This window comes from Castor canadensis, chromosome 16 (genome assembly GCF_047511655.1).
Source record: "Castor canadensis chromosome 16, mCasCan1.hap1v2, whole genome shotgun sequence".
NCBI lineage: Eukaryota > Metazoa > Chordata > Mammalia > Rodentia > Castoridae > Castor > Castor canadensis.
Genome location: NC_133401.1, coordinates 60736678 through 60763380, shown reverse-complemented (window position 1 = coordinate 60763380; position 26703 = coordinate 60736678). Strand labels below are relative to the sequence as shown.

General features: G+C 37.2%; 1 pseudogene; it reads right to left on the bottom strand.

Annotated features, from left to right (window-relative positions):
* Nucleotides 1–1190: 1190 nt before the first annotated feature.
* On the bottom strand, nt 1191–26137 carry LOC109690623 (cyclin-I pseudogene; annotated as a pseudogene).
* Between the last annotated feature and the right edge of the window lie 566 nt (nt 26138–26703).

The window sequence follows — 26703 nt, the reverse complement described above, 5'->3', positions numbered from 1 at the left end:
TTTGGAATATCAATACAATACTGGTCACTAATAAAAAGTAACAGGCTAAACAAGCAGCAACATGATCTCAAAAGCAAGCTGCTGAGGGCTAGGTAGTGGCTCACATCTGTAATCCCATCTATTTGGGAGGTGGAGGAAAAAGGATCATGGTTTGAGGCTAGCCCAGGCAAAAAAGGTTAGCAAGACCCTGTCTCAAACAATGAGCCAGGGATAGCTGCAATCCTAGCTATAATACATAGGAAGATCACAGTCCAAGAATGGCCCAGGCAAAAGTGTGAGACCCTATCTGAAAAATAACTAAAGCGAAAAAGTGCTGTGGTGTGGCCCAAGTGGTACAGTACTTGCATAGCAAGCATGAGACCCTGAGGTCAAACACTAGTACAACCTCCCTCCTCAACCAAAAACATCAAAAACCAATCCCTCCCCCCCAAAAAAATCCCAAGCTGCTGAGTGAAAGAATCAGACAAAGATTCAAGAATATGCAAGATTTGATTTACATGAAATGTTAGAACAGACAAAATTAATCTACAGTGACAGAAAGTGGACCATGGACTTTTTTGGGGTATGGGGAGGGGGAGGTCAAGGATGGTTGACTACAAAGGGGTACAAGAGGTAACCACTGAATATGTAACCCCCCATATGCACCCCAAGATTTTTGTATCTACTTCTATTAAGAGCACATTGTAGTCATCTGCTTAACATTTTTACTGGGTACTGTGAGACTAAGAAAATGCAAAGATAAAAGAGATAAAATCTCTCCTCAGTTACTAACTGTAACCACTCATTCAAGTGTCAGTCTCACAGCCTAAACTAACAACTCGAGAGCAGAGATTCTTAATATGGAGTCTACTAACCTAAAGGATCTATCATTTAGGAGATGGTGGAATGGCTCAAGTGGTAGAGCATCTGCCTAGCAAGCAGGAGGCCCTGAGTTCAAACCCCAGTCGTTATCCACCCCCTCACCAAAAACAAAGGATCTATGATTCCATATGTCAGTGAATTTGGATGGGGAAAAATGTTGAATGTTGTCTTTACTTTTACCAGCCTCTAATTATAATTTAGTATTTCTTTTTAAATGCAGGCAAAAAAAAAAATACTGGTATTGGCAGATCTGTAACTTTGGCCACCAAAAGGAATCAGTTTCACCACACTAATGTTGGTGCAGATATCTAGAAAATTATTTACATTCATCAATATTCAAAATTACAATACTTATTAGATCCACAGGTAGATATGTTATTTAATGAATTGTGAATGAGGTACATACTCCACTGCAGAGGTGGAGAAGGGGAAGCTTGTCCGTCTTATCTTGAGAAGTCAGTGCCACACACAGAACTCATTTTTTTCTGAAACACTTTGCATTATAAAAACTGTTTGATTCCATCATAAAAGTCACCCACTTCATTTCTTCTACTTTATAGTTAGCACAAGTGTGCTTGCACCCACGGGCAACTGGAAGATGATGTTAGAAGCCTGCTGTACCTCTGGCTGCCACTTGTGGCTTGCTGCTGTCCTTGGAGAAATCTGGGCCTTGAGACAGGAGGGATGTAATCTGAACAGGTCATGAGAGTGTGCTTCAGGGGACAGTAGACATAACTGGAATTTAGAGGCAGGGAAGACTACAGGGTAGAAAGGTGATGTACCACCAGCTCCTGACAGTGGATCAACTGGGAGCTATTGATCTGTGTGTGAGGAAGCCAATCAGCAATGAGTTTCTCTATTTCCAAATATGTCCAGCGCAAGTACGGATCCTTAGAATTTCAGAAGTTATTTGTAGGTGATACAGTAAAGTAGTTGTTTGGTAAGGATTGCCAAATGTTTATAGACAGGCTCAATTTGGGTAAACTGAAAAGTAACTGAGACCTACTCTTTCAACACCATGAAAGAAAATGTGAAGAAAATCCAATGGTGTGGCAGTGTGAAGATTCCAATTTACATTCTCAAGAATAATAATTCCCTATTCTCAAAATTTCAGAAAGCTATAGCCAAAAAAACTACCTCTTGCTATTACCTTCAGTACTGGAGTTTTCTCATCCTCTTAACCATCTTGGCAGCTATGAAAAAACAGCTGATTGCAATACAATTCCAACTATTTGGGGTGGGCCTTTATGGTAGCTAAAAACTTGTCCAAAAGACTGTTTGCTAGTCAAAGCAAATGCTTCTGGGTAAAATATGAATTGGTACTTGACTTTGGCCAGCCACTAAATTACTTCATCTCTTTGGAACAGATAAACATTGATTTGTACACATTTCAGCACATTCACCTTCCACATTTGGGCTTCCCTAGAGATTGCCTTTTCCAATAGGAAAGACAATCTCTGGCTTTCCAAAGGCCCTGGAAACTTTATCCTTTAGATTTGCCTGCTGACCAGCTTGATACAGCTACCTAACTCAATCAATGGTAGAGCGTGCAGTGCTTAGCATGCACAAGGCCCATGGTTCAGTCCCTTTTCCTCCTCCAGCAAAGGTGTAGGCCTCACAATGGTGACAAGGGGTCATCCTCATTTTAATTAGCACCTCATTTTAAGGGCACATAGAGTGCACAGAATGAGGACCAGGACAATTGAGGACTGAGAAAAGGGTATCCAGGCTGTGGCACTTGGGCACAGCTGTAGATAGTGGGTCAGATGGTGAATTAGTACCATGATGGCCCGAGATGGGTGGGGTGAGCCCAGTTCTGCCCCTGCCTAGGGGAAGCACCACCAAGGGGAAATCATAAAAGGGGGAGAAGAAAAAGAAGGAAAACAGGAGGAAAGTAAGAAAATGTGAGACCAAGGCACTACAGCATCTGCTATCAGGGAAGCTGGGAAAGGAGGAGGACTGATTTAATATTCTGACAACTATTTAAACATAATGAATGATTTTCCTTTAAATCCTATATATTCCATTTTAAAGTATTTATAAACACGTTTTTGAGAAGTGTTTTACCAAGCTGCCAAAGGGATATTTGGCAGAAAAATGATGAAGAATGCCACTCCATGCAATGATTCCACAAGGAAAAATATGTGTTCAGCCAAGGGACAAGCTTGGGGCACAAAAGGCTGAAGGAAGGAAGACTGATGATATGGGATGCTCAAGAAAATTTAAGTAGACAGGTAGGAAGGTAGGTAGGTAGGTAGGCAGGCATGCAGGCAGGCAAGCAGGTAAGTACGTAGGTAGATAAAACAGATTGTTTTTGCATTGCTGGGGATTGAACCTAGAGCCTTGCACATGCTAAGAAAGTACTAAGCTATACTTCCAAGCATGACTTATTCTTAATAATGTCTTGGTAATTTAAGCTAATGAATAAAAATCAACTGACAAGATTTCCAGTTCTTTCCTAGCTGTATCTATTAAAGTGGATTGCTACACTCTTTCTATTCCTCATTTCTACTTTTTCCATAACACTTTATTCTTTTTCTTCCACCATAGCTCTTACCTCCACTGTCCTATCATCTTCCTTCCCCACCATCACTGTTATTTCACATTACATTCTTCAGCTTTATGCATATGTTAATAAACTGTAAAGTGTAGCACTTGTAGCCATTTTTAAAATGAGACATTAATGGGGCGTACTTCATTGCAATACACCATTTTAAAATACTGCACTTTTGTTTCTTTCTGTAGTGGAGTATTTTATCCTAGTTAAGTACTGTGTTAGTGTGTTTTTTCCTCTTTATGCTGTAATTGCCTATTATGTGCTCAGGCGAAAACTCTGTAAAATGCTTAATAAAGGCATTTCAAGTTTAAAAAAAAAAAAAGGACTCTACCCTAGCTAGAAGATCTTTCTCTCTCTCTCTCTCTCTCTCTCTCTCTCTCTCTCTCTCTCTCTCTCTCTCTCTCTCGCTCCCTCCCTCCCTCCCTCCCTCCCTCCCTCCCTCTTTCTTTTTTTAACATAGGCCCAGCATACAGTGTCTGGCATTTAATTTAAAAAAAAAAAACTACCCAAAGTATACTGAGTAAATGAATAAAACATATACTTTAAGTCAATTATTTAATTCCTTTATGTTTTTTAAAAACAAGTCACAATAGTTTTTTATTGTCCAAATAGTGTAAAGGCAGATATGACACATCTTGTTATCTCTAAAGCATAACACTAACAGCTCTAACTTTTCAGATTGACTTTTGAAACCTATTTTTTTAATCTTACAGTTTTCCATTATGTTCTGCAAGATTTTGAAAAATTCATTTACAAAGGCTTTTTGTCATATGAAGCAGTAATCAGGACAATTCGCAAAGGTCACTCCCAGTATAAAATGCAGCCATCCCAATGCTTAGGACTGCACGTTGAAAAAGGACAGCAAGGTTAGATAGCTGCTAACTACCAAATACCAAGAAAAGAACAGACACACGACAAATTATCAACAACATAATTTTTAAACACGTGCAAATCCTTACTGCCCTAGAGTATTTAGTATAGCTCTGGAATACTTTAAGAAACAGACAGACATCAAACTTCAGATTTCTCCCCATAGAAGCTCTTGAGAGGAAGAGGGTCTGGGAAGTTTCCAAAGCCAGATGAACTATCTGATAAACATTTCCTCATGCTCTCTCTCTCGGTAACCTGAGGATCCTAAAATATCTTCTATTGATTTCTAATTTATTAATGCTACATAGCTTTTATAAATATCATCTGAACACATTTAGATATAATACCTATCGTTTCAGCATTAAAGTATATACAAATGGGTTTGACCTAAGCAAGTTGCCAGTTTCTTAGAAGTATTTGTGCAGGTAAAAAGAACTATAATCAAATAAAGATTCCAATGCATAGTTAAGCTGCAGTGGGATGTTAGTGTTGTTTAGCATCTAGTTTCCATTTCCAAACAACTATAAATAAGATATGAGACAGCAAACAAACCTACGTAATACCAACTGGTACTAGAAGACAACAAGAGGCTTTTTTTTTCCTGGCAAACAGTTATTTTATTGTGCATGCTATGCTTTCAGAAAAGCTGAATAAACTTTCCTCTGCACTTTTAAAATTAATGTGTAAACATATCAGTACACATCCAACTGAAGATTTTGGCAGAAGAAAATGTAAAATCTCAAAGTATCTTTTATACACATATACAACAAAAACAGTAAGGAGAAGAAACATTTCATTTAAAAATAAAATATCTATGTAATTAATCATATAAGTTGATACTGAATTTTAAAAATAGCATTCTTGCCAGTTATTTCTGCTCCCTAGGTAGTAGAGAATTTTATGCTAGTAATTTTAATTTGGTTCTTATCAAAATTCATATGGAAAAACTGGATTTAGTGAATATTCAAGTATGAACTATGTTTAATCCCTGATTTCTAAAACATTATCCCCAGTTCTAAAATTTAACTTGAGAAACCTATTACAATACTTAAGCAAAGTCAAACAACATAATATTTAAGATACTACTTACATTTCCTGCTGCTATAAAGCCAGAGAAGAAAGCAATAGTTGCCAGGAGTCAGAGGCAGGCAAAGGATCTATTTTAAAGCAGAAGGGTAGCATGCATAAAAGCGTTCTTTGGGGCAAAGGAGTTGTTTGCTATCAGTCTATCAGTGGTGTTAAATGTATGAATCAATCTGTGTATAAGACTCATAGAACTTCAAAGAAATACATGTACATTCACATTCATGGCAGCACCATGCACAATAGTCAAAAGGTGGAAAACATCTCAAATGTTTATCAGTGAACACACACACACACACACACACACACACACACACACACAACTATAATGGAATACTATTCAGCTGTAAAGAGGAACGAGGTACTGATACATGCTACAACATAGATGAACCTTAAAAATACACTAAATGAAAGAAAAGTTAAAGAAGGTCAAATGTGATTCAATTTACATAAAATATTCAAAATAACTAAATCCAAAGAAAGAGAATGCAGATTGGTGGTTGCCAGGGGACTGTGAGGAGGAAGAGAAAAAGGATCTCCTGAATGGACAAGGGGTTTTCTTTGGAGTAATGGAAATGTTTTGGAACGAGAGGTGGTGGTCACGTAACACTGTGAATCTACCAAATACCACTGGTTAATTTTATGTTATGTGAATTTCATCCCAAATTTATACATATATATATAAAGTACATATACATACATAAATAACTCTTCAATAAAAGCAACTAATGGCGATGATGATAATGATGATACAATGGTGATGCCTTAAAACAAAAAACCAGGAAAGGCATGTTTGCATTCAGCCTGTTTACCATTTAAGGAATATGCAGAATATCTGGAAGAGCTGAGCTGAGTGTTACCAAAAGAGAGACACAGAGAGATGTCTATCCCTCTGTAAAAATATAGCCACAACATAAAAAGAAAATAAGAGAATCTCATTTGTTTGACAAGTTTTACTTGACTGGCAAAGCTTGAAAACAATTTGAAATCATACAGTTACTGGCATTTAGTTTTGACAGTTATGTTAGGATGTGAAACTAACCAAGAAAGTGAAAACATCGCCTTGTCTACAGAGCTTCTGCAGTTGGTGGGAAGAAAGACCTTGTCACCAACTCTGGAAAGGGCAGCCCTTGATGGCTAATCAATTGCCAGAGCTGTGTGATATAACATCAGGCCCAAAGGACATCAAAGCAGAGCCAGAACTCAGGTCTTAGTCATTCAGCAACTGGCCTCTTTCTTATATGTGTCATATATGCAGGAACACCAAAAAGATTAAGATAAAGGCACTAAACTTCGAAAACTCAGAATTCAAATTCAAGCCTCATGGGGATGTGAAGCAAATTGAATTCTCATACATGAGTGTCAGGGTGAAAATAGATACAACTACTTTGTAAAATAATGTGGCTGAATGTTTGGCTTGTTTTCCTACACAATCTAAAAGAGCCTATGTGGCAGAATCTAATAAAGTGAAATCTATCTCATGACCTAGAAATTCAATCTGAGGCACATATTTCAATAGAAATGCATACATACTTCCAAAAAAAACCCACTTTGTTTAAAAATGTTCATTAGCAGCATTATTCATTAAACCCCAAACTGCAAATGACCCAACTATTCATCAACAATATTTGTGAGTAAACAAATTGTCGTATCCTTGTGAAATGGAACACTGTACTAATGTAGTGCTCAGAGAGGATTCTGACCCTAGGGGACATATGTCTGAAATATTTTAGGCTGTCACAACTGGAAAGCACTAATTGCTCGAGTGAGTGGAGGCTGACCGGGGATGCTAGTAAGCATCCTACAACATACAGGAAAAGCTCTCACAAGAAATAATTATTCCATCTAAAATGTCAATAGGAAATCCTGTCCTACAGCAATGATAATATATGAACTAGGCTACACAGGCTACACTGGATAAATTAAAACATCATGTTGAGTGCAAGAATATATAAAGTCAGACAAGGAAGAGTGCACATGTATGATTCTATATGTATGAGTTTCAAAACCAGGCAAATTTAATCCTTGATGTCAGAAGTCAGGATAGTGTGGGTCATAATGGGGACTTCATGAAAACAGGCAATACTCTGTTCCTTGAGCTGGGTATTAGTTGCTTGGCACTGTGTATAAATTCACTGAGTTAAATAGTTAATATTTGTATACTCTGTAAAGTATGTTATTCTTCAATGAAAAGTTCATTTTAAAAACTCTATAGGAATGGGTTGGGGGCCTGGCTCAAGGGGTAGAAGCACCTGCCTAGCAAGTGTGAATCTCTGAGTCCAACAAAAATCCATAGACTGAACTGAGAAAAAAAATACAATTAATAAAATTCAAATTAAATTTTTTCTACTGAAAATAAGCTAAACTTTGTATTCCATTGTAAGTATTTCTCTGAAAAATTTCTCCCTTGGAGTCTGATAATTCTACAGTTTCAACTCTACCACTTACTGGTCATGTTGATCGTCGCAATTTGTTTTGTTTTGTTTTATTTATTTTATCATGGTAGTACTGGCGTTTATACTCAGGGCTTTGTGCTTGCTGGACAAGCATTCTACCACTTGAGCCATGCCTCCAGTCTTTTTTTTCTCCCCTCTTTTGGTTTTTTCATATAGGGTCTTGCTGTATACCTTGGGCTGGCCTTAAACTCATGATTTCATGCCTCTATCTCATCTCCCACATGCTAGGATTACAGGCATGTACCAACATACCTGCCTTGATCAAGTTTTAATTTTCATACTTATTTTCTACACATGTATCTTTTTAACTTTTTGTCTTTTTGTTGGTTTCCTTCAATTATATTTTTTAAAAAATACAGAACCAAGAGATTTTTCGGCCAGGGGAATTAAAACAATCAACAAGTAGATATGAAAAAGTCTATCTTAACAATCTTTCTCCCTGATATAATCATTCTCAACATTTTTGTGTTTTCTTCTAGACTTTCTTACACATGCACAAATATTATAGAACATGCACACATTTGCAAAAGGAGATCATATTGCAAACTGTCTTGCAATTTTTAAAAACTGAGAATACATGCTACACATGTATGAACCCATCACAATGAAATCCCCTAATGTTACTAATACATGATAAAGAAAAAAGAAAAAACTCAGTATATGTGGAAATTTATATCAAGACATCCTGCCCAACGTTCGGATGTACAAATAATAACTTATGATCAATCCTGTAATTATGGGCACAGCAACTTTAACTGGAAACTTCAAATAATGCTTCAATGAACAACCTGACATATGATTCACCTTCACACAACTGCTGCTACTAAACAAGTTATGCCCATTTACAAAGAAATATAATCACGGGCCCAAAAATCTCCCCTAGAACACTGAGAATGAAGGAGTTTTAAAGAGGTGCACAGGTGATTCTTATGTGCACTCTATGATGAGAACCACTGGTAAATGAGAATATAAAAGCTACACCCTTTCTCACATATTATCAAATATATGTTTTCATTTTAGATATATGCAGAATCTCTGCCATTGGATTCTAGGTTTTTCGAGGTTGGGTACTCTTGCTTTTGACACCTTAGAATGCTTAGACGAGCTGAGTGAAGCATTATCAAGTTTTAAATACAGCTAAGTCTAAGTCCCAAAGCAAGCGTTCTGATGTGCTAAACATGTATGTACAGAGCACTGTGCTTTGACTGATTATTAGAATAAAACCTTATGAATTCTTTCTATATCACACAAGCATGCATAATCATATACTACTTCAAGTATACAATGTATGGTAATTTTATTGATTCCTTCTGAAAATCCCTCAAAAAATTCCCTCCGAACTAGAATGTATCAAGAGAGATACATGTAACTGGATTCTAATTAAGCAAATATCAAAAGATAACACCTCTTAGAAAAATGACGCTGAATAAAGTGTTATGTTCATGTAGAAAACAATGAAACTCAACCCTACCAAATTTCATATATAAAGGTCAACTCAAAATGAGTCATAGACCTAAACATAAAAGATCAGAAACAGCAAACTTCTAGAAGAAAATAGAAAAAAAATGCCAAGACCTTAGGGTTGTAAAAATTTTTCTTATAACTCAAAAAAAAAATTACAAAACTTGAAAAATGTTGGACCACCATAAAAGGGGGACTAAAGTAGAGAGTAAAATAGAGATGAACCAATTAGGGTAATAATATATAAAAATACATGAAAATGTCACAAGGAAACTCCCTGGGTAGCTAACTTATACAAAAATGTCATTTTTTTTTCTTCATTTACAAAATCAGAGACTAGAGAGCAGAACAGGTCTTGCCTTGGCGGGTTGGTACCAGTGTGAGGGGGAAAGAGGTGGGGAAAGGCATGGGTGGGTGAATATAGTACAAATACCGTGTACACGTGTATGTAAATGAAAAAATGATACCTGTTGAAACTATTCCAGGAATGGCTGCGGAGGGAGGGGGATAAAGAGAATGATGGAGGGGTAGATTCAAGTGTGATATATTTGATATATTGTAAGAACTTCTGTAAATGTATAATGTCATCCACCACAGCAATTAAAAAAAATAGCACCACAAAAAAACTTGAAAAACAGAATAAACTAAGCTTTATTAAAATTTAAGACTTCTTATCTTTATAAAAGATATCACTAAAATGTAAAGAGGCAAACCACAGACTGGAGATAATTAGCAATGTATCTTTTCACTGGTGGTGTGGCTTAAGTAGCAGAACACTTACCTAAGTTCAAATCCCAGTACCACCAAAAAAAAAAAAAAAAAAACCAACTTTCATCCAAATATAAATGAAGAAATCTTATGACTTAAGTCAGGTACTAGGGGCTTATACCTATAATCCTAGTTTCTTGAAAGACTGAGATCAGGAGGATAGAGGTTCAAGACCAGCCCAGGCAGAACAGTTTGCAAGACCCCATCTCAATGGAAAAAAGCTGAAAGCCTACAGTAGTAGGATTGTAGTCCAGGACAGCTTGGGCAAAAAGTATGACCCTTTCTAAAAAATAACCACAGAAACAAGGCATGACTAAAGTGGTAGGATGCTTGCCTAGCAAGTGCAATGCCCTGAGTTCCAATCCCAGTACCTCTAGAAAAACAAACACAAAGAAAAAACGAAGCAAATAATTTAATTTTAAAAGGGGAAAAATATTTGAACACTTTACAGAAGAAAATACATGAAAAGCCAATAAACACAAAAACATGATCAATATCACCAGGCATCCAGAAATGCTGCTTCACACCCAACAGACTCTCTAAAATTGAAAAGGCTGATACCGGGCTGCAGGTGTAGCTCAACCAGTAGAGTCTTCCTAGCAAGCGTGAAGGCCTAAGTTCCAACCCCAGTATTAAAAAAAAAAACAAAAAGATTCATACTAATTGTTGGTAATAACTAGAATTATCATACATTGCTAGTAAGAACTAAAATGGTATAATACTTTGGAAAACACTTTGACAATGTACTACAAAGTTAAAAATATACTTGCATATAACCAAGCTCAAAGGTATTCATTCAACAGAAATGTTATACAAAGCTTTATATGTGAATGTTCACAGCAGCTTTACACATAATAGTCCCTCATGTTGGAAATGATCAAAACTGGTGTACAGATGGACAAATTTTGGAATATCAATATAATACTGGCCATTAATAAAAAGCAACAGGCTAAACAAGCAGCAACATGATCTCAAAAGCAAGTTGCTGAGGGCTAGGTAGTGGCTCACATCTGTAATCCCATCTATTTGGGAGGTGGAGGAAAAAGGATCATGGTTTGAGGCTAGCCCAGGCAAAAAAGGTTAGCAAGACCCTGTCTCAAACAATGAGCCAGGGATAGCTGCAATCCTAGCTATGCAGGGAGCATACATAGGAACATCACAGTCCAAGGCTGGCCCAGGCAAAAGTGTGAGACCCTATCTGAAAAATAACTAAAGCGAAAAAGTGCTGTGGTGTGGCCCAAGTGGTAAAGTACTTGCATAGCACTAGTACAACCTCCTCCCTCAACCAGAAACATCAAAAACCAATCCCTCCCCGCAAAAAATCCCAAGCTGCTGAGTGAAAGAATCAGACAAAGATTCAAGAATATGCAAGATTTGATTTACATGAAATTTTAGAACAGACAAAATTAATCTATAGTGACAGAAAGTGGACCAGGGACTTTTTTGGGGTGTGGGGAGGGGGGAGGTCAAGGATGGCTGACTACAAGGGAGTACAAGGCAACTTTTTTGGGATGATACAAAATCCTGTCTATGCTACACAGGCATACACAACAGTCAAAATTCATTCACGTACACTGTTTTAAAATATACTGGGGATTTGTTGTAATTAGGTATGTTAGACATGGAGACATAGACGCAGAAATGGGTGAAATGAAGGAAGAAGTTTATACTCACAGTTTTCTAGAAATAAGATATATTATATATGCCTTAGGGGAGTAGTTCACACATGGCCACAAGGAGAAATACCAGGGTGGGTTAGGAGGAAAAGAGTGCGAAAAGAAAACGTGGCAAGGGTGAGCAGATTTAGGACTGGCTGCCATGGATGATCAGTGGCCTCCAGGTATACTGAATATCCTTGGTAACTGTTCCTGGGGTGATTAGTGATTTGTGACCCAGAAGTATGAGTATTAGGAAGGTAAGGTTCTAGATTTGTTGTTTGCATATGAAAGACCTACTCCTCATGTGGCAGTCCTTGCTATCTGTAGGGATTAGTTAGCCTCTTCAGAACAGGCAAGACCCCATATACAAAAACACCAGAAAATAAAAAGGCACGATTAGCATTTATGTAGTTAAAACATATTTCAATAAAACTGATTTACAAAGAAAATTAAATTATAACACTAGAGACACATCAAAGGAGATAATTAAGAAGGTGACTAGCACCAAATATCTTAGCTTAAAAACAAAATGCACCAAGGTCAGGAGTGTTGGCTTATGCCTATAATCTTAGCTAATTGGGAGTTAGAGATCAGGAGGATCCTAAATCAAAGCCATCCTGGTCAAAAAATTAGTATGACTCCATTTTAACCAATAAAAAGGGGGGTTTGGTGGTGTGCACCTGTCATTCCAGCCAGGTGGGACAGAAAAATAGGAGGACGGCTGTCTAGGCTGATCCAGGTATAAAATGAGACCCTATCCCAAGAGTAACTAAAGCAAAAAGGGCTGAGCACGTAGCTCAATCAGTAGAGTGCCTGCCTAGCAAGTTCAAGGCCCTGAGTTCAACCCCTAGTACCATAAAGAAAAAGAAAAAGAATCAAAAACAGTTCTAATTTTCTATAAGGGGAGCATGATCTAAACCTGGAATTAATTAATTTTACTAATAACTCAAAATTGGTCACAGAGATATGAACAATTAGTTTTTGTCTTTCCTCTCTTCTCCTCCCCTTTTTTTCATCTGGTAGTCACAAAATGAGAAACCAAATTTCTAGTTCTTACAGAAACAGAAAAGTATATAAATTCAAAGCATAACTGATAGGTTCCCAGCTAATTCAGCTGAAAAGAAGACATTACTTATCAGACTGAAGCATTACAATCATTTGACTGGTTTCTATGGCTCTAGACACAATGGCTCCTTTTCTGGGGCCTTCACACTACAGCCCAGAAATGGCATCATAGGAGTTCCTATTAACATTCTCCTGGTCACATATAAAAGACTGTCTTTCTAGAATCCATACAAGGGAGTGTGCTTTGGTCAGAATAGGCTAGGATATACTATGACACAGATAGTAAGGGGGAACAGGAGAGAAGGAGGAAGGACAGAATACAAACACAAACAGTAGCTTAAGGTCCACTGTGAGCTCAGCTGCTCTCTAGGGCAGCTTCCTTTCAAAAGGTGAGTTAGGGATAAGGGTTGTTTACACAGATGACAGCATGAAGAACTTACACCATGCTTCCAAGCTTCAGTCCAGAAACAATACAAGTAAATGTCATTTAGAGCCAATTGGCCACAACAGTAACATGGCCCTGAGTAGAAAGCTAGAAAATATGGAAAGTTACATGAAAATTCTTTGAGAAGTTAACAACTGCCTGGAGCAATGCCAGATTGCTTTCCAAAGTGGATTCACCAATTTAGGACTACAAAAGGATTCTCACTACTCCATATTATTAATTCCAGTTTTTTGGCTTTTGCCAAACTAATGTTAATCTGTTTGAACTGCTCTTTCCCCAAGTATATTGGCTTGATTTTGGAGGACACCTTTAATCTACCAAACATTCTCCAGAATTAAGGACATTCCTTTTCTAATTTTGCTGAAAAATATTACCATAAATGGAAGCTGAATTCTTCCATTAATTTTCCTTAATGTTTTATATTAGTCCCCTTTCTGTTGTTAATAAATACGACACCACATAATGGGTAAATTATAAAGCAAAGACATTTATTTTTGCACAAAGTTCTGGTCAAATGGTAAGGGACTGGATTTAGCAATAAACTTTTCTTGTCGGCAGAGCCCAAAGGGAGCACAGGGTATCACATAGTGAGAGATAGCAAGCACATTTATGTTTCTCTTCTGGTCTTTTTCTCTCTTCTTATAAAATCACCAATATTTCAATCATGTGGACTCTACTCTGATAACCTTACCTAATCCTAATCACCTCCCAAAAGCCTCACCTCTAAACAGCACAGCTGGATTAAATTTCCATCTTTTATTATTCCAAAATAGTCATTAAACTCGAGAACAAGTTTTGGAAGGGACAAACCATATTTAACCCATAGCATGCTCTATGTCTTGTTACCTGTTAAACTTTGAGAAAATTATCTCTCTCTGCTTCCACAGTTCACTCATCATAAAATAAGGATAAAATTACCTACCTTATAGAGTTAAATGAATTAAAGGCCTTACAATTCTGCCTGGCACATAAGTAGTAAATAAATATTTTGCTATAAAAGTTAGTAACAACAGAAGGGTGCCCATGGCTCATGCCTATAATCCTCACGCCTATAATACTAGCTACTCAGGCGTCACAGATCAGGAGGACAGCAGTTCAAAGCCAGCCAGGGAAATAGTTTGTGAGACCCCCATCTCAAAAAAAACCAACACAAAACAGGGCTGGTAGAGTGCCTGCTTAGCAAGCATTAGCCCCGAGTTCAAACCCCAGGATGGCAAAAAAAAAAAAAAAGAAAACACCCAAAGTTAATAACATTCTCATATCTTTTTATCTCTGCTTACTTATAGAAATGTTCCCTTTTTATCCTTAATATTAATGTTCTAAGTCTCACTTTCTTTATTTTTACTGGGTTAATCTATGTTAAAGGAACAATTTTCAGTTTTTTGACCCTCTCTACATTTTTTTCTTTCATTAATTTTGGCTCTTTACCTTCTGTTTTCTTTTTTATTTATTTATTTATTTATATTTAGTTGAGGCAGGGTCTCATTTTGGCTTAGGCTGAGTTCCTGAATGCTGGGGTTACAAGCACGTACCACCACATCTGACTGTTTTCCCTTTTCCAGCTCCTTCTGTAGAACACTGCACTTAGTGAACTTTAAACCTTTCCTCTTATACAAGCATTATAAGTTTCACTGTCAGTAAGATTTAGCTATATCTCAAGTTTTTAAATCTGATATTATAATTTGGTTCTAATTGTTTTAATTTCACTTAGGGGTTTTTCTCCTTTGACTCAAATTCTTTCTGCAACTGTTCTATGAAAAGATCACATTTCCTCCAATTGCCAAGTGCAGGTTTCAGTATATGTACATCACAGCAAACGGGAATGTTGATTTGGTTTTGTTCTCTTAATTTTTTTGAGGCAGATCTCATTTATGTAGTCTAGGCTGGCCTTAATCTTGTGACCTTCCTGCCTCAGTCTCATGAGTGCTGGGACTACAAGTGCACCACAATGCCTAACTCTAACACATTTTTTAGTCTTAATTTTTCTGCTGCTTTATCTTCAATAAGTAGGATATGTTAAAACTGCTACTGTAAAAGTAAACATGTCCATTTCTCTTTGACAATTTTTGCTTTACATGCTCCTAAAACATGTTATAATTTTCTAATGAATTAAGCCTTGGTTATTATATTTGCCATTAGTATTTTTTTTGGCCTTACAGTCTATTTTTGACGATGTGACTGAAGCTACACTAGCTTTCTTTTGATTATTTGTCTGGATATCAGTTTCCCAACCTTTTGTTTCTAATCTTTCTGTGTCTGTGTATCTTAGGGATACTTTTTAAATTATCCCTATAGAGACAGAAAGTATATTCTGGCTGTCTAAGGCTTGAAAAGGTGTGTGGGAGAGGGCTGGGTAATTGGGAGTTACTGCTAATATGTACAGACTTTCTTTTTAGGTGATGAAGATGTTCTAAACCTGTGGTTTTGACTGCACAACTTTATGGATAACTAAAAACAACTGCAATAAACACTCTGAATGGGTCAATTGTATGCTATGTGAATTATACTCTAATAAAGTTCTGTATTTTTAAAAAGTAGACACATTTACTGAATGCAAGCATAAGAAATATGTGCTTTTGCCTACACTAACTATAGCTTCATTAGCTGCTTTTAAAATTGAAGGTCACGGTTAACAACTGTAGTCAATAGAACCACATACACATTCAAATATTATTATTTCTCAAACTTCCAGGTACCACTTACTATTTACAAAAATTTACTGGTATAACACTCTCTACAATCTGGACTTTATTTATTTTTGCAAATCCTAGTTGCAAGCAAATCTGTACACCCCCTCCAAAGTTCCCAGAATACATCTGTGATCTTGTATCTTTGTGACAATTCATATTGTTCCCACTCCCCAGAATCCTTTTTCTATCTGTATCTGTCTGTAACCTTCCTTCCTTTAACTGAAGAAAATCTCACCTGGTTCTACTTACCAGCATTTCACACATTATTTCTGGCACTTATAATTACTTTAGCACAATGCCAAAGAAGTTATTTTCACAGCTTACTAGTGGACTTTTGCCTATTTTACATGAAAAGGTCTGATTTCATCAATATCCTCTACATGGTAAAGGATAAATACTTTTCATAGTTATATCGAAGTTGGTTCTATAATTCTGACACACGTACAATTTATGGTGTATAATACATTCCGTAGAACTTGAGAATTATTTTCACATAATGTATGCTCCAAAGATTAGGAATTTTAAAGAGTGACCATTAAATTGTTCAGAATATTTCCACTAAAAGATGTAAGAATATTCACAGCAACATTCTATTAATAGTAAAAAATTAGAAACATCCCTTTGATTGGAAACAATTCTCCATCAAAAGAATGGATATAAAGGGCTGATGGAGTGGCTTAAGTGGTAGAGCGCCTGCCTAGCAAGTGTGAGGCCTTGAGTTCAAACCCCCGTACTACCAAAAAAACAATTAATAAAAGAATGAACATATTATTATATATTCACACAAGCTACTACACAGCAACAACAACTGTTGCATGCAACAATATGGATAAATTTGAAATATGTTGAACAAGTCACACATAAATATAAGTACACAATTACAATATGATTCCATTTATGTATGGTTAAACAAACAAACTAATCTACAGTGGACCAAGTCAAGATAGTGGTTACCCTTTCCAGAGGTGAGGGAAGGTGTCTAAAAAGGGAAATGAGGTAGGCTTCCAGGATACTGGTAATGTTTCTACAGCTGGGTGTTGATTACATAAGTGTATCCACTTTGTGAAATTGTTAGGTTTATGGTCTGTATATTTTCCCATATATGTTATACTTCAATAAACTGTACTTTAAAAGAGTAGAAGACTGGGATGACAGCAATGGGATAAATTAAAGAAATAGTCAACTCTTTAAAAAATGTTTGAAGTTTCCTGTTATTTCTCTCACAACTGTCAGTTGAGTTTGCTTATTATGTCCCCTCTGAATTCTTTCTAGGCCTAAAAGGCTCTGTAGCTGAAAATTAAAACAACTGTCTTCATAATACAGATGGAGACATGATGTTGGACAGACTACATGATGGATTCAAAGGCAAATCCAGAATGGAGAACCAAGCATAATTCCAGGAGTTATTTAAAAATATACTGTTCCCAGAAAGTACCCACTAAATTAAATGTATAATGGGAAAGGGAGTATTCAGGTGGAAGACTCGCAAATGGCCTCTCATAGTAGCATTAAACTAAGGATGAGAAACAACCAAGCTTATCAATAGGAGAATGGTTAAATAAACTGTTACACACATTCAATGGATTCCTCTTCAGCCATTAAAAAGAATGAAGACAAGCCAGACATGGTGGTGTATGCCTGCAATCCCAGCATTTGGGAGGATCACTAAGTTCAAGGCCAGCTGGGGCTACCTAGTGAATTTCAAAGCTAGTAGGAGTTATATAGTGAGAGCCTATTTCAAAAGCAAAACAACAACAACAAAAAAGTATAAAATAATGGTTAACAGCACACTACCTTTTACATAAGATGGGAAGAGATATGATTACATCTACATTTGCTAACAGTTTCAAAAAGAAACAATGGGGAAAAAAGAAAGCTAAATAAAAATGGTTACTCCATGGGGAAGGAGAAAACAGAAGAGAGGCAACAGGAACTGAGGCTAGAATTATAGGAATTATTTTGTTTTATAGTTTGATTTTGGAATCATATGTATTTTACCCCATGTTTTAGAAATTAAAACAAAACACAATCATAGATCTTTAAAATAAAAGAAATTAAATCTATTATATATTCAGTTGGTGACATAATCACCTACAGAAGAATTACTTCCATAGACTTTAAAACACAGGATGTAACCTAAAAGTAAAAAAAATTCAAAGAAATAAAACTGCATTCAACAGTTTTATTGTTAGTAATAATATAGCTGGTAATGTTATTTCCAAACCATTATAAAATAAAGCAATTAAGTATAGTAAGACCATTGGGAAACAGAATTTTTACCACAGGAGATATAAATGTTAAAAACAGTATAAAATTTATTCTGAATGGGAAATTCAGTATTACTTTACCTTTTAGAAAAAGAAAAACATGCCAATGTCTTGGCTTTGCTCCTTGAAAAGACCTAGAAATAAGGAAGACCAGTAGCACAAACTGGGATCCTTGGGGAAAATGGCTCTGGGAAAGAAATATGCCTGGAGTGGCACATTTTGGTGCCCGAAAGACAACTAAAGTCATGTCAAAAGGACATAGCAACCAATCTCAAAGGACTCCCAATCACCAAAGTGGATTCACTAAAAAATACAAAGCACTGCAATGGATCAAATTAAATATTATGAAAACAAACACCACCCAAAAAGGCTTTATTGGTCACTTTTGGAGACTGCTAGAAAACTAAAGCATTATTTCAAAAGTGAGTAAAAGATCAGGGCACAGTGCCATACACCCGTATTCCTAGCTATTCAGGAGACAGAGATCAAGAGGATCCCAGTTAGAGGCAAGCTTGAGCAAAAAGGAAGACTCCATCTCAGCAAGATCCAATCTCAATCAATAAGCTGGGTACAGTGGCATATGATCCCAGCTAAGTGGGAGGCCATAGGTAGGAGGATTCTCGTCTGAGGCTGCCCTGGGCAAAGAAATGTTAAGACCCTCTCTGAAAAATAACCAAAGGAAAAAAGGACTGGGAGCATAGATCAAGTGGTAGAGTGCCTGCTTAGCAAGAAATTCAGAAGAAATGATAATTAGTAAATCATCATTTTACAAATCCTAGTGGATCTCAAAGTGTAGCCCCCATTTTAACAATATTAGAGCTAACTAGAAACATCAGAAATACAAGTTGGGGATGGCCCAACAATCTGAGTTTTTACTAGCTCTCCAGGAGATTGTGATGCATAGTCAAGTTTGAGAATCACTGACTCACTGATCCATTAAAAAGGATAAAGACAAGCTAGACTTGGTAGTACATGACTATAATCCTAGCACTAGGGAGGCTGAAGCAGGAGGATGTAGAGTTCAAGGCCGGACTGGTCTACAAAGCAGGATTCTATCTCAAAAAATAAATGAACGCTTGAATGAACAAATACATAAATCCCTTTTGCCAAATGCAGGAATTATGGACTTTGTGGCACGAGTGAAGTGAATGGGTAAGGTTGAAACTCCTCATGTGGAATAGGAGAATTCACTCTTGAAAGTGTCAGTGCAACAACTGGACTCCTTGGAGGGTTAGGACTTGGTGGGCAATAATGTTGGCAGTATATGCTGCCTGCCTTCTGATGTATTTAGATGAGTAGCTGAGCCAGCTAAGGTGAGGTTGGATGGTTAAACAAGAAACAAAGAGATTCTTGGTGAAACTAAAGACTTCATTTGAGAACCAAAAACCTTAACAAGTAATCTCTCAGAGGCAGAGTCACATATTTTTCCTGAAAAGTACGCATTTTTTCCAACAAAATTTTGCTGAAAGTTATGAACTGAGATGAATATGTAGAGAGAGGTTATTTAATGGTATACCATACTAAAGACTTCTTGCAGCAGATTTCAATTCTAAATCTTCTTTTTTTTTTTTTTTGGTAGTGGTACTGGGGGTTGAACTCAGTTTCACATTTGGTAGACAGGCACTCTACTGTTGAGCCATTCCTCCAGCCTTTTTTGTGCCGGTTAATTTGGAGATGGAGACTTGGTTTTTGTCCAGGCTGGCATTGAACCTAGATCTAACTGATCTTAGCCTCCCAATAGCTAGGATTGGGAGGTGTGAGCCACCAGTACTCAGCTACACAGGGTCTTTCCATGCAGTCCAGGCTGGCCTCAGAGTCCACTACATACCCTAATTCTCCTTGCCTCAGCTGCCCGGATACTTGGATTGCAGGCGTGTACCACCATGCCCAGTACATATTTTTAAAGACTGTGAAATTATCAAAATGGCACATGAATTGAGCTGGGGATGTATCTCAGTGGTACAGAACTTGCTGCCTACCATGCACAGGATCCTGGGCTCAATCTCCAGCACTGCAAAACAAACTAAAGATGTACACGACTTAAGTTTTAATACACTGAAGATGGGGGAATGAGACTCTCTGTACTCTCAAGTTTGCCTTCTCCATCTTGTCTTAACCTTGGCCTTTACACAGAACAGATATGTATTCTCTGCAGAAACTACCCAACACCAGACTCAGGGCGATGAAGTATCTCACAGAAAGAAGTTGGGCGAGACATCTGAAATCAGGGGATTATGAAAAAGAATCAGAATAGGCTCATGGAAATTAAAAATATGATAGTTGATATAAAAACACACATATAAAAATGTGCCTAAAAATGTTTATGAAATCCTTCCCAGAAGTAGAATAGAAATCTAAGAAGACAGAAATTGGTAAAGAAACTTGAAGGATCAATAAAGGAGGCTTCTCCTTGGAGGATCTCACTAATAAAAGTTCCATAGAGAAGGGTTGACATGGTAGGGGGAAGGGAGAGAATGATGCAGCAGGCGAATTCAGCTATGATATAGTATAAGAATTTTTAGAAATGTCACAATGTACCCCAGTACAAAAATAATATGATAATGAAAAAGTGATAAACTAAATCATGTAAGTCATCAAATGTCTTTGAGTCCAGCACTAGCAAATCAAATTTTGTTTGTTTGTTTTTTTTAAAAAAGGTACATTATTCAGAATGAAGAAAAAAGGAAAATTTCAGAAATTCTCAGCTCCAATACAGGAAGCAAGAGACAGTGGACAAATGTCTTCAAATTTCTGAGTTAAAGTGATTCCCAACCTAGAATTCTATAACTACCAAGCAAGCATAAAAACAAAAACATTTCCAGACTTGCAAAGTCTTGTATTTCTCTAATACAAATTTAATATTTAAATCATTCACAAATAATTTCTATTATGTCTCTGCATTATTATAAATGTGTAGTTCATGTTTTCCATTCTAAAGTAACTAGTAATTAAACAAAATTAATATAAAATTAGTATAAAATCCATATTCTGATGTTTCTATAAAGAGACTTAATTTAGAGCCTGGTGCTGGTGGCTCACGCCTGTAATCCTAGCTATTCAAGAGAAAGAGATCAGGAGGATCTTCATTCAAAGCCAGTCCTGGGCAAACAGTTCTCAAGACCCTATATTGGAAATTTTCATCACAAAAAAGGTCTGGCAGAGTGACTCAAGTGGTAAGAGTACCTGCCTAGCAAGCATGAGGCCCTGAGTTCAAATCCGTCACACACACACACAAAAAAACCCAGTCCCAAGACAATGACTTTGATTCATCTCATTAATTTCACAATGTGCATTTTCTCGGTCTGAACAGAAATCTTTGAAAATTATATAGTAGATCACAACAGAAAAGGAGAGCAGGGAGACAAAGCCTCAAGGAACCCACTAGTTGCAACCTCCGAATGCAACCATGACTGTATAAACGGAGACAGTTCATCACCACATGTTCTTGATACCAACTCTGCCACTCTAACCACCAGGATTACATGAGGGACAAGTATGCCAGGGTGGCCAACATGTTTGGGGTGACTTGAAATAAAATGCTATTGTTCCAAGGGATACTCTATATTGGGCAGTATGTGTACAAGGAAGTAGGTCTTCAGAGTTCTGGCTGTGTTCCTAATGAGCTACGTGAAATTGATGCTCCAGTTCCCTGTAAGGTCTACTTAACAATCTTAAGAACCAAAATGTTCAAATGGAAAAACATCCCCATGGTACTTCAAAACCTGTTGCATTCTTAAAACTGAGCTCTTTATTACCAAAAAAAAAATCCACTAGCTCATTTATTCATTCTTTTTTAAAATTTCTTTTATTCATATGTGCATACAATGTTTGTATCATTTCTTCCCCCTTCCCCCGCTCACTTATTCATTCTTTATTTAGCAATTATCAATGTCTGGGAAGACAGATACATACACAAACACACACAAATTATAAGTGTTATAAGGAGCTTAAGTGGAGAACATAATCTATCCTGGAAAGTGAGGCCATCCTTGAAATCTTTGAAAAAATTAAACAATGAAATTTTCCTTTAAACTGCCAAACAATGTCAAAGAAAAACTTTCTTAAGCCCAGTGTGGTGACTCGTCCTGTAATCCCAGCTACTCAGGAGGCAGAGTTGGGGAAGACTGCAGCCGGCCCAGGGGGAAAAAGTTATCAAGACCCCCATCTCAACAAATAAGCCAGGTGTGGCGGTACACACCTCTAATCCCAACTATACTGGAAGTGCAGGTAGAAGGTTCACAGTCCAAGGCCTGCCTAAGCAAAAAGTGTACCTATCCAAAAAAAAACAGGGTGGGAGGGGCTGGAGCCTAGCCAAGCTAAAGCCCTGAGTTCAAAGCCCAGTATCAAGCTATCTCAGAATAAAAAAATAAAAAACTTGCTTACTCATTAAATGAATAGCTTCAGGCAAATAACTCCAAACAGGAGCATTTTTGTTAAATCAATTTTCAATTCAGTTGATTATTTTTATTTGTTCATTCAGCAAATATTTAGTAAATGTCTTCTTTGGGCCAGGAACCAGAAGTACAGCAGCAAACAGGCTGCATCCTTATGGAACTTGCAATGTAGTGAAGGATATGAATACATAAAAATGCAATCACAACCCGAGAAAATAACAGCCAGGGGCTGGAGATGCGGCTCACTGGTAAAGTGATTACCTAGCATGCATGAGGCCTGCCTGCTTTGATCCTCAGCACAGAAGAGAGAAAAGAAAGATAAGACAAAGGGGGGAGAGGAGGAGGAAGGGAGAGGGAGCAGAGGAGAAGAGAACAATGGTGGAATACTGGGGAAATATGGGTTCTACTGGAGCTTTAAAGAAGGACGTGCTATAGGCATAGTATTCCAAATAATGTGCAAATACATGAATCAGATTATTCCCAAGAACTATCAAGAAATCTGAGTGAGACCTCACAACCAGAGGAAAAAATAGAAAGACTGCAAAGCAGAAACTGGGAGTGAAGGGATGGGAGAATTCTAACATTTGAGTATCTGCCATGACATTTAATTACCAAAACAATTCTAAAAAGGCAGGTGCAATACACACCTGGACTATCTTTCCAGTGTCAATCATCCCACTCCAAACAGCTTTTTGCAGGAGACTGACCTCACTACTAGTTCCGGGTACACTACCACAATGACAGTAACTCCATCCACTTCACCACAGATCGTAAGTTCAGTGGTGAGACAAACAGCACAATTCAGGACTTTTGGTGGAAATCCTGGTGAACAGTCACTCTAGAAGCTGCCTCTTAAAACACTGAGCTACAGATAATTACAAATGTCCAACTATGCCCATGCTTGATTTAACAACTTAAACAACTAACGGGAACAAAACAAAATTTAAAAAAAAATTCTAGAAAGAAAATCATGGTAGACTGGAAATAAAACTAAGTTTTAGTCTACTCACAAACCTGGGTTACATAAAAAGATGCTGAATACCACCTTAGGCAAATGCCATTTGAGATGCTACTAGACCTCCAAGAATGGCTATAACCAAAAGAGTCAAACATGGTTAAGACAGTAAATGTTACATGACTTTTTACAATAAAATGCTTTTTATCTTTATTTATTTAGGATTTTTTTGGTGGCACTGGGGTTTGAACTCACGGCTTTGCAATTGCAAAGCAGGCACTCTACCACTTGAGCCACAGCTCCAGTTCATTTTGCTCCAGTTATTTTGGGGGATGGGGTCTCACGAACTATTTGTCCAGCTGGCCTCAAAGCTCGATCCTCTGGATCCCAGTCTCCCAAGTATCTAGGATGACAGGCATGAGCCACAAGTGCCCAGTTTGAAGTACATTTAATTTCTAAGAAAGAATAACATAAAGCACTGAAGATTATGGCACAACTGTAGCCTTCATACATTGGTACTTAGAAAATAAAACAGAACAACTATTTTGGAAGTTTAAGGGGAAAAAAAATTTTTTTGAGACAGTCTTACTGTGTAGCCCAGGCTGGACCTGAACTTAAAATCTCCTGCCTCAGCCTCCTGAGGACTGTGATATGCATGTGTCACCATATGCAACTTGAGATTGGGAAGATTTTAAAGAGCTAAACACAACACTTAGCATATGACCCAACAGTCCTACTCTTAGCCATTTACCCAAAAGAAATGAAAATATCTTTCCAAATAAAGACTTGTACACAATTATGCACAGAATTGTTCATATAGCCCAAATCTGGAAACAACTCAGATATCCTCCAACTGGTGAGTGGATAAGCAATTGTGACATATCCATACAATGGAATACCATTCAGTAAAAAAAGGATGGTTGGAACAACAAGCAAAGGCAACAACACGAAATCATCTGGAAATCATCATTCTGGGTAAAAATGCCAGACACATGACAACATAAAGTATGGCCTGGACATTTACACGAAATTCTAGAAAAGTCAAAGCTGCAATGACAGAAAGGAGATCAGCTATTGCCTTGGGTGAAGAGGAAGTTAGGGACTGGCAGCAAAGGAACGTAAGGGAACTTTCCAAATGATAGAGCTGTTCTAAAAATTCACTGGGGTGATGAGTGTACACCGTTTACACACAACAAAATTCACAAAACTGTACCCTTAAATGTATTTATGTTATTGTATATAAACTACACAGCTCAATGAATTTTTTGAAAAGACCTGAGTTGATGAGATCTGCAAGTCACTTGATGTATGATGTTAACCATTTCTCACATGTACTCATTTTATATTTAAAGCAATCGCTGTGGTGCAGTGCACTTTCTGGTCTTCCATACTGGAAAAAGGATTGCATAGTTATCTATATTATAGTGCTATTTGTCCTGACTATCTCACAAGGGGGTTGTGATTTGTTGTGAAACAGCAAATGAGATAACTGATGAGAAAGTTCTTTGGCAACTGTAAAATATTACACAAGTATACAGTAGACTTTACATTTAAAAGAAACATGAAAATATTTTTACACACCAATGACTTGAGTCCCTTGTAAACTTGGGTACCCAAAGTCAATCTATGCTCAGAAATAGGAAGCAGTTGACTGCTCAAATGTCATCTTTTTAAATCTCTCTCCAGAACCTGCTTCCTATGGCCTCTTGAGTTACGGGATGTCCCAGTGTAGTTATCTAGTATTATCTACACTTTCATTTTGCAAAGGAAGAAACAGAAATGTTCAAAGAATGTCACATGAGCAGAGCAAGACATTTACTCCCCATTGGAAAAAAATCAATACTAGAAAACTGTCTTTCACTAAGCACCTTTCCTAAACGTTCACAACTGAGATTTTTCTTCCTCTAAAAATCAGTTGAATTTCTTTTCATTTAATATTTCAATTGAGAGAGTGTAGTTTTAAATATTTTAAAACCAGCGTGGTACAACCATTTCACAATTTGTCTAATGCAAAATTTCACACACTCTCATTTCTTCCTACTACTGTCATCCAAGTGGGCTCTCTTCTATTCTACCACGTTTGAGTGACAGCTGACATTTGGCCTCGCTGTAGTTGCCATTTTCCACACTGCAGTTAAGTACGCAGGCAATTTGGAAGACATAGTACCTTCCTCAATGTAGTTTCACTCTAACAAGCTCAGGCCCTGAGTTCAAACCCCAGTATCACCAACAAATGTAGTTTTACGACTAAATTTTTTTTATCTTTGATCCAAGTTTATATTAAATCTGAAAATTCTAAAAAGTTAATTCTGCCAGCAACAGGTACTGCAACCAAAAACTCACAAAGCCTGTAACACCACAAAATAATCCTCTATCGTCTGCAATTTTTAAAGACTCCTTTTCAGTGACAGGTGTAAGGGGGAAGTTTCTGCAGCCAATTCTAAAGCCAGGTTTCACTTGATTTGATCCTACTTCAGACTGGACAGTAGCAACCCTAACCTCTTCGGTTTCACATTTCTCCGACGACAGCATTAAGGTCGCTCGGTCTCGGAGCTGCACAGCTCCAATTTTAGTTTCCAAGAACTCTGCAAGAGCTGCAACTCGCATTCGCTCCTCCAGTCCTGCCTACACTCCGAGGTTGCTCATTTAACACAAGAACTAAGCAAGGCAGATCATATTATCCCTATTTTACAAAAGAAGAAACTTAGTGTCAGAGAGACTGAGTAACTTACTTAAAGACAGGGAACAAGTAATGGTAGAATGGAAACTTAAGCCTTCCAAAATGAGAAAGCGTATACGTGATTTATTGAGTTAAAATATAAGTTTAAATTTTAACACTGGTTCTTTGATTTCTCAACTCAGATAATTTTAATAATTTTCCATCAAGCAGACAGTCTCTGAGTAAAGAAGCACTCTATCTTTCAGAAGTGACATGTCTTGTTAGAACTCATAAGTAAAACTCACAGGAAGGATTATCAAAGGCTCCTCCCATTTTAAATAAAGTCTATATGGAAACCTCTTCTATTGTAACATCCACAGTATCCTCGGTGATGGATTCCTGCTATTTTCCCGCCTATTTTCCATTCTCCTGGTATGTGGGAAAAGTCTACCCGCTCTACCAGCCTGCACTCAACTCTTATTTACAGATCAGGTGAAACTGATCATACTTCTAA